This window comes from Protobothrops mucrosquamatus, unplaced genomic scaffold (assembly GCF_001527695.2).
Source record: "Protobothrops mucrosquamatus isolate PMUCROS unplaced genomic scaffold, P.Mucros_1.0 scaffold3158, whole genome shotgun sequence".
Lineage (NCBI taxonomy): Eukaryota > Metazoa > Chordata > Lepidosauria > Squamata > Viperidae > Protobothrops > Protobothrops mucrosquamatus.
The window spans coordinates 8,998-18,729 of NW_015389158.1; positions in this window are offsets into that span (position 1 = coordinate 8,998).

Sequence of the window (9,732 nt, forward strand, 5' to 3'; positions counted from 1 at the left end):
ATCCTATTAATTTTGCTTTGTTTTAACCTTGTTGCAAGCAGCCCTAGGACTTGTAGCAGAGAGACAGAGTGGGATCCAAATTCCATAATGAGCCAAACAGAAATGAAAAACTGGAAGTTTTTAAGAAAAGACTGGACAGTCATTTATCCAAAATGGTGTAGGGGTTGGACTCGATGACCTCCAAGGTCCCTTCCAACTTTATTATTATTATTATTATTATTATTATTATTATTATTATTATTATTATTATTATTATTATTATTATTATTATTATTATCATCATCATCATCATCATCATCATCATCATCATCATCATCATCATCATCATCATTATTATTATGCTACTTCAGTGAAAGGATGCTGGAGGGTGTGTGTGTGTGTGTGTGTGTGTCTTATCAGGGAGGGGTTCAGATGCAAAAGCTTTGGCCTCTCCAGACATGAGAGACCCTGATGGAACTCACCAGTTAGGAACAGGGACAAGGACAGGACCATCAAGTCTAGGTTCACAAAGGAGGATCGCCCCATGGTCTTCCTTCCTTCCCTGCAGAGAGAAGCAAAGAGGGGAGGAGAAGAAGAAGGGGAAAAAGGACCTTAGGAGGGGCTCCTCAGGAAGGGGGAGCCAACATCCAATCTGTGACCAAGCTGGGAGTCCCACACTTTGATTTGCACTTTTTCACTTGACCAGCTGGAGCCAGTCTCTCTCTCTCTCTCTCCTTGGTCATTCAGCAACCGTGGGGGGTCACAATAGATCCTGCATTGCTACAAAAAAGGCAGAAGGGCCCCCCCCAGAAGGGCTCTTCTGTGCACCTCTTTCTCTTCCCCAGAGATCCCCCTGGTAGATCCCTTGCTCCTTGCCTCCCGCAGATCCCCTGCTGGAACCTGGACATTGCCAGCAGCCCCCTGGAAGTGGTCCCTGCAGGTGGGGGGGGGAGAGAGAGAGAGGGAGAGAGAGAGACAGAGAGGCAGAGTGATCTGTTGCAGGAGTCTCACCTGTCAGGTCCTCACAGGTGGGAGAGCCCCACTCACCTGTCCCTTCGCCTCCTGGGATAGCAACTCTGCTCAGTGACAACTCCAGGCTTTCCTCCTTCAAAGGGAATGGAGGCATTTATAGGCAAAGAAGGGAGGGGTCCTGTTGGGGGGAGGGCAGAGGGAGGGAGAAATTGCTTCGCTTCAGGATTTCTGGTCCTGATTAACAACCTGGAAGAAGCTTCTTCGCACCACAAGATTTGGAACACAATAAGGGCACACAGCCTGACTCTCTGGAGGTTAATCAGATTGATTGATTGATTGATTGATTACAGCGTTCCCCAACCTTTCTGGCTGGGGGGGGGAGGGACAAGAAGAGGCAGAGGTGGTGGCTGCAGGTTTGGGGGGAGAGGGATGGTTTCATAAATGCAGCTGTGCCCGGGTGCAGACGCACGCTCACCCACCGCTTCCGCGGCCCAGTTCCGAATGGGCTGTGGCCCAGCCCCAGGAGTTGGGGATCCCTGATTTATAACATGCACATTCTGCCCTTTAAGAAGCCATAGATGTTGCTTTTTCACGAGGCAACTGGACTTTCTTGTTTTTCTTTGAAGACCTTTCGCTTCACATCCAAGAAGCTTCTTCTGCTCTACCTGGGTGGTGGGGAATGGGAGGATATATAATAATAATAATAATAATAATAATAATAATAATAATAATAATAATAATAATAATAATAATAATAATAATAATAATAATAATAATAATAAAGTTGGAAGGGACCTTGAAGGTCATCTAGTCCAACCCCCTGCTCAGGCAGGAAACCCTATACCATTTCGGACAAATGGCTGTCCAGTCTCTTCTTCAAAACCTCCAGTGTTGGAGCATTCACCGCTTCTGGAGGCAGGTTGTTCCACTGGTTGATTGTTCTCACTGTCAGGAAGTTTCTCCTTAGTTCTAGATTGCTTCTCTCCTTGATCAGTTTCCACCCGTTGCTTCTTGTCCTGCCTTCAGGGGCTTTGGAAAATAGCTTGACTCCCTCTTCTTTGTGGCAGCCCCTGAGATACTGGAAGGCTGCTATCATGTCCCCCCTCATCCTTCTCTTCCTTAAACTAGACATCCCCAATTCCAGCAACCGTTCCTTATATGTTTTAGCCTCCAGTCCCCTGATCATCTTTGTTGCTCTTCTCTGTACTCTTTCTAGAGTCTCAACATCTTTTTTACATTGTGGTGACCAAAACTGGATGCAGTATTCCAAGTGTGGCCTTACCAAGGCATTGTAAAGGCATTGTAAAGTGGTATTAACACTCCACGTGATCTTATTCTGTCCCTCTGTTAATGCAGCCTAGCACTGTGCTGGCCTTTTTGGCAGCTGCAGCACACGGCTGGCTCCTATTTAGGTGATTGTCCACTAGGACTCCGAGGTCCCTCTCACAGTTGCTACTATTGAGCAAGGTGCCACCTATGCTGTACTTGTGCATTTGGTTTTTCTTGCCTAAATGTAGAATATATATCCTTGCATTATAATCCTTCCATTCCCCACCATCTGGTCAGGACTGAAGAAGCTTCTTGGATGAGAAGCAAAACGTCTTCAAAGAAAAATAAAAAAAGTCTAGCTGCCTCTTGAAAAAGACAGGAGAAACGTGGTCTGGATGGCTGAGAACCTCCATAGACATTCCACCACAACCCTTCACACAAGCTGTCCACTCTTCTTCTTCCTTTTCACTTCTGCTCATTCTTCACACCATCTCCAGCAGTCTATGTGGCAGCTACAACCACACAAGCACAGAATCGCTTTCTTGACTAACATTTCAAACTTTCTTGTAAAGTTCTTAGGAAGCATATTCACTTCCTGTCAAGGATGAGCTGCTTCGAAAGGCAGAAGGTGTTCCTTGCTTGGGGTGGCATGTCCTGTTTCTCCTTTGGGCAAATATGTTGTGAGCTTTGAGTCTTTGGCCCAGTGGGATCTCTTAGCCAGAGGCTGCTCTGCCCCATGCATGGATATCTCCATTGCGATCAACACGGTTGTGAAATGTTGAAGAGATGAAGGGAGAGGAGCAACTCCAGCTCAGTGCGTTGTACCCCCTCCAATCATTGGGACATTGCACTGACTGTCCTGATCCCTCGCCCTGGATCACAAGATCACAGGATGACCAACTTATAGAGGTAATGGGGTTCAGACGGTGCAGGAAAATCAGTTCAACCATCTCTGACGCCTCTTCTGGGAAACATGCAAGATGGAGAACCAACTTGAGAGGGAGAGTCTTCTACTGTTGGACAGATCTTACCCTCAAGGACATTTTTCTCATATTTAAATTAAATTCAAGTAGCTCCCTCCATCATTTCTTGACTTAGTTGCCAGAGGACAATATGCCAGAGGACAAGTCAAAAGTTGTCTTTTTCCCCTTGGAAGAAAAACAAGGAAGAAGAAGAGGAGAAGGAACAAGGAAGCAAGTCCTTTCCATATGAGATGGCCCTCTCGTCTCATGGATGAGGGAGTTTTATTGCAGAGTCACCTAGCATTAAGCAGAAAGTGATAAAATCTGGGGTCTCCAAGCTCTGATGACCAGGCAGTAGTAGTGAGTGCAGGGACGAGAAGGTGGCACCAGGACTTAACCCCAGGCTCCTTCCCAGAGTGGCCCACCCTTTATTTCTCACTTTATCTCCTAGGCCAGGAGTCCCCAACCCCCAGTCTATCGCCCGGTGCCGGTCCATGACCCATTCAGAACTGGGCCATGGAAGTGGTGGGCAAGCTGCATTTGTCAAAGCAAAACCATCATCGTTTCCTCCCCCTGGCACCGCCACCTCCCCCAGTCCACCGAGCTGGAAAGGTTGGGGACCTCTGCCCTACACCACTCATCTCCATGGTGTTACTGCCTTCCTTTTCTCCCCCCACACCATTAATGACCCTTGCCCTTCCACCCTAAGTCAAAATCTGCTGGGCAACGAAGTGCCTTCCTACATTGACCATAATGTGACACAGGTTTCCTGTATTGCTGTCCTTGGAAGTGAACTTTGACAGCCAGCAAATGTAGTAAATAAAATGTGGGTTTCTCCACCATTCAAACTGGCTCTTCTTGGTTCACCTAGTGATTTCTGTGGTCCCCACGACGGCCAATATCCTGATATTTACTCTGATTCAATTGTGGGCCTCTCTTTGCAGCCCCATCTACTTCTTCCTGCTGATTTTGTTTTGCCTGTCATAGTAAAGGAGAACTTATTAATGCTGCTTTCCCAACAGGACAGCAGTTGTGGTTGAGTGGTGGAAAGAATTTTGTCCCTCTTCTCTGCCCAGCGCAGAGGAAATGGGGGAGGGGGACAGAGGGAGGTTGACTGATCAACCTTGGTAGACTCAGGGTTGAGTGCAGAGTGCTAGATTGAAGCACCCAGGGGTTAGTGCCAGTTGTGTTTTTGCCTGGTTGTTAGATAGGAGATGTTAGATCTGGATGGAAGGACAAGGGCCAGCAAGAATGGGTATTGTGGGGAAAGAAAGGGCAGGCAGTAACACCATGGGGATGACTGGTCTAGGGAGAAGAGGTGGGAGATAAGGGGTGGGCCACTCTGAGAAGGGGGCCTGGGGTTAGGTGCTGGTGCCCATTTCCGGTCCCTGCCCTCACTCCGACTGCCTGCTCATCGGAGCTCGGAGACCCAAGATTTCATCTCTGTCTGCTGAATGCTAAGTGAGTCTGCAATAAAACTCCCCCATCCATGATGTCGTTATGAAAGATGGAGCCATCTCCTATGGAAAGAAGGACTTGCTTCCTTATTCCTTCTCCTCCTCTTCTTCTTCCTTGTTTTCCTTCCAAGGGGAAGAAGACAAATTTTAGCTGGTGGCCCGGAGTGTCAAAACTTTATGGTGCTCTCTCGATCAACTGATAACACTCAACCTGCCAACGACCACCTAAGCTGCTGCTCTGTGAGTTTTGGGGATCCCTGTTAAGATCCCCGAGATCCTGAAGACATGGCACCTTGGTTGTCTCTATCCAGTCCATGGAGTTTATTTGGGCCTCAGGATGGCCACGTCAGGAAGGATGTCCCAGCAAACATTGTCCTCTGGCAACTAAGTCAAGAAATCTTGGATTCAGCTATTTAAATTTAATTGAAATATGAAAAAAGTCTCCCTGGGGGTAAGATCTGTCCAACAGTAAACAGTAAATCCTAACCCTAAACTGGGTTGTTTCTCTGGGTAACATATGTGTGTATGTAGATATATGCATATTTTATTTTATTTATTTTTGTCATGTCCATGCAGTGTATACTGGAGGTGGTTACCCTTTGAGAGCTGTGTGCTACGAAATCTCAATTTAATGTATGCTGATTAGTGTAGATTTAAAGTCACAATAAAGTTATTCTATTCTTGATCACAATGGAGATAACCATACATGGGGCAGAGCAGCCTCTGGCTGAGAGATCCCACTGGATGATTATGGGTGGAATCTTCCATGACCATCTCAGAACTTAACAAAGTAAAAAAGGTTTCTGCATTTGGGGAACATGCACAGTTAGAGAGAAGCAATGCACTGGATCATATGTTGAACCTATTCATAGAGGATAGGGGGTCATCCTTGGCTTCAGAGTGGGCGGTGGTGCCAGGTAATCTCTCTGGCTAGACGAAAGAGTGAGAATTTCATGTGCAGCAACATCTTTCTCTGGCTTTTTTGAGAGGGAGTCAGATTGTGTGCCCTTATTGTGTTCCAAATCTTGTGGTGCAATCAAACTTCTTCCAGGTTGTTAATCAGCACCAGAAATCCTGAAGCGAAGCAATTTCTCCCTCCCTCTGCCCTCCCCCCACAGAAATCCACCCCCTTTCCTTGCCTATAAATGCCTCCATTCCCTTCGCAGGAGGAAAGCCTGGAGTTGCCTCTGAGCAGACTGGCTATCCCGGGAGGCCAAGGGACAGGTGAGTGGGGCTCTCCCACCTGTGGCTACCTGACAGGTGAGACCCCTGTGCCAGATCACTCCTGCCTGTCTGTCTGTATATCTGAAGGGACCTCCTGCAAATGGCTGCACATGATGTCCAGGTTGCAGCAGGGGATCTGCTGGAGGGATCTCTGGAGGGATCTCTGGAGGAGAGAAACAGACACATAAAATAACCTTTGTGGAGGATGACACAATGTAGGATCCAACGTGACCCACCAAGGCTGCTGCATGACTAAGGAGGGAGAAACGGGGTCCAGCTGGTCAAGAGAAAAAGTGCAAACCAAAGTGTGGGACTCCCAGCTTGGTCACAGGTTGGATGTTGGCTCCCCCTTCCTGAGGAGCCCCTCCTAAGGTCCTTTCTCCCCTCCTAAGGTCCTTTCTCCCCTTCTCTCTGCAGGGAAGGAAGGAAGACCATGTGGCAATTCTCCTTTGTGAGCCTGAGCTTGCTGGTCGTGGTCCACTCCCAACACAGTGAGTTCCAACAGGGTCTCTGGTGTCCCGATAGGGTCATTTTGTGGCTTTGCATGGTTCACTGAATAAGGAATCAACTAATATGGACAGATTCACACCAGACATGAATCTTCAAGGATATTAACCCAGGTCAAACCTCCCCAAGTGTTGGTCATTCTGCAAATGTAGCCTTTGGATCTGTAACTCAAATCAGGTTCAATTTATTGTCATTCACAATGTTTGCAACACAGCAAGGTAAGTATGCTTTGTAGACTCCGGTGTCGTTGTCGTTGTCGTCGTCTCCTCCTCCTCCTCCTCCTCCTCCTCCTCCTCCTCCTCTGGCTGTCTTCTCATTGAGCTTTCTTTCCACATAGTGATCGAACTCTTTTGTCCCGATGGCTGGATAAGGGGTGGCATGTTATGCTACAAGGTCTTCGAAGAAAAAAAGACGTGGAACGAGGCAGAGGTTAGAAGTGTTGCGATTCTGAGAATATCCTGGCCCAAGTACCGGAGGAGTCTCGGCAGAGCTCCCATATGCCCTCTGGGTGGGCTGAAGCAGATCGTCCTTAGACCGGATGCATGAAATGATAGAAAGGATTATTATTTTAGGATAGTCTGAAATGCAAATAAGCTGCAGGCTACATGCTGGCTTAGGCTTTCAAGGCCGATATCTGTTGGGTAGTGTTGAGTTTCAGGGTTGAAAGACCATCTTATAGAACACTGATTTTTTGATGTCTCACTGGCAACGTGGGTCTCCTTGACTCTGAAGTGAAGGAGGCCTTAGTTTTTAAACAACAAATCATGAATTTAAGTCAGGAACTGTCCCAGAACTGCAGAATCCAGCAAGGATATCGGAAGAGACTAGGACCATGGAACCAAATCCCTGCTCTTTTCTCGCATGCACATGCATGCATGTATGCACAAATGCACACGCACACACACACACACACACAAATGAGACTCTGAAAAGAGTACAGAAAAGAGCAATAATGATGTTTAGGGGCCTGGTGGCTAAAACATATGAAGAACAGCTCTAGGAATTGGGTTTGTCTAGTGTAACTAGGGTTACCAGTGTTGTAGTATTTGAGGAGCAGCCACAAAGAAGCAGGGGTCAGCATATTCCCCAAAGCACCTGAAGGCAGGACAAGAAACAACGGATGAAAACCTAGTCAAGGAGAGAATTAACCTAGAAGTAAGGAGAAATTTCCTGACCGTGAGAACAATTAATTAGTAGAATGTCTTCCCTCCAGAAGTTGTGGGTGCTTCATCACTGGAGACTTTTAAGAAGACATTGGACAGCCATTTGTTCGGAATTGTATAGGGCAGTGGTGGCAAACCTATGGCACGGGTGCCAGAGATGGCACTCAGAGCCCTCTCTGTGGGCACGCGTGCCGTCGCCCCAGTCCTAGGCCTTCAGCTGGGTTTTATAAAACCTTTTTGCTTTAGGCCTCCACCGCTGTGTGCAAAAAAAAAAAAAGAATCAATCAATCAATCAATTTCAACTTCTCGCGGGAAAAGAAAAGGTCTTGTAAAGTTGGAATTGATTGATTGAACGTTTTAGTCCCACCCAGTCTGCCGTTACCACTGCAGCCACGCCCACCCAGTGGGCCACGCCCACCCAATGGACCACACCCACCCGGCACTCGACGATGCATAAGTGGGTTTTGGGTTGCAGTTTGGGCACTCGGTCTCTAAAAGGTTCGCCATCACTGGTATAGGGTCTCCTCTTGAAAAGGGGGTTGGACAAGAACACCTCCAAAGTCCCTTCCAACTCTTTATTCTGTTGTGTTCCTTCTCTGATGAATAAGTGTCTTTCTTTGTTGTTGCTCTTCCCAGGACTTTTGCCGGGCACTGAAACACACGCACTGCCGCATGGGCTCCATCCAGAACTCGATGGTGACAGATGATTTGGAAAGGCACCTCTCCAGAAATTTCCCAAACATTGGGAATGTCTGGACTGGACTGAGATATTCACCCAATGTAGGTCGTTTATATTGCTTACATTTATTGACCCATTTTACAGTTTCTACACGAGTTTTTGAAGGCTCATCCAATGGGAGGATCTCTCTGTCAAATGCTTTGGGCTGTGGCTTTTGTGGTTTGCCACAATCAAGGTGGGCCACCCATGAGTCCTGGCAAGCAACGACAAGTCAGAAAAGAAGACACACGCAGGAATCTCCTCGGGATGAGTGACCCAGGGCGTATCCCGTGTTCCTCTTTTTATTTTGCAACATACATGAGGAAGTGTGCAGGTATCAATATAATTGGTTATATGTATAGGAAATAAGTACATGCTATCATATAATTGGTTACATACTTGTTGCAGGGCAGAAAACTAAGCATGTTAACATAATTGGCTGAAGCTTTCTATAGGATGTGGTTTTCTCTCATGTCCGGAGTTATCCGGACAGGCTCTGTGGCTAGCGTTTCTGCGTAGTTTGCAACAGCAGGTGTGAATACATTTCTATAGAGCTTTTCCTGTTACAAGATGTTCAGATATGTGGTTTGGAACAGGATATACAAAATTACATATGCAATACAGCTACATTTTCTTACTTGCTTTTTGTACATGGTCAGATTCTTAGCTAATGCAAAGCAAAATTACCTGACCATTGCAATAATCATTCCCAACAATGTGGTTGCCTTACTTATTGTCCTAGGCCTCTAATACGCAAGCTGGCCACTGGCCTAGTCTTACTATAGAAGCCTGAACTATAAAAATCCCAACATTGGGCCTTGGACAAAACCTCTGAAAAACTTTATTTACTCCCATGCTGTCTCCCCTTCCCCTCATTAGAAGAATTGGTTGTTGTCTGAAAAACGCCAAATGGACAGATTCTGCTCTGACTCCTGTCTCAGCATCAAGGTCCCCGCTTGTCATGTCCCTTCTTGCTTCAAACACTTATTTGCTTTCCTACAGTCAGGCTGCTGGGACTGGAGAGGTGTGTACTTTGTCAAATACACTTCCTGGGCTGAAGGAAAGCCTGACAACATGGACAAGAGACATTATTGTGGTGAGCTCGTGGCCAAAACAGGTGAGCCAAGGTGGAGGGGAGGGTGTTGAAGATGCCCTTTCAACAATGAGGACCCATTTCATCCATCTCGAAACACCCACCAGTTTGACTCCTTGGATTCTAAGCTCTCACAACCCCTACTCTCTAAACAGCCCAGGGAACACAACACGCCCATGGGATAAACAAAAACGGAACATCATTTCTTCAAAAACCCAAACTTAATTATTACAGCCCCATAATTAAACCAACAATCTCCATTTTAACCTATTTTTTAAAGGTCATTATTGTCACAGGAGATATACCTGTTTGTTCTTTCTTCCCTTGCTTAAATATATACAGTATATCAAACTTCAACCCCATGGCAGTCGGACGAATCTCAGCCACT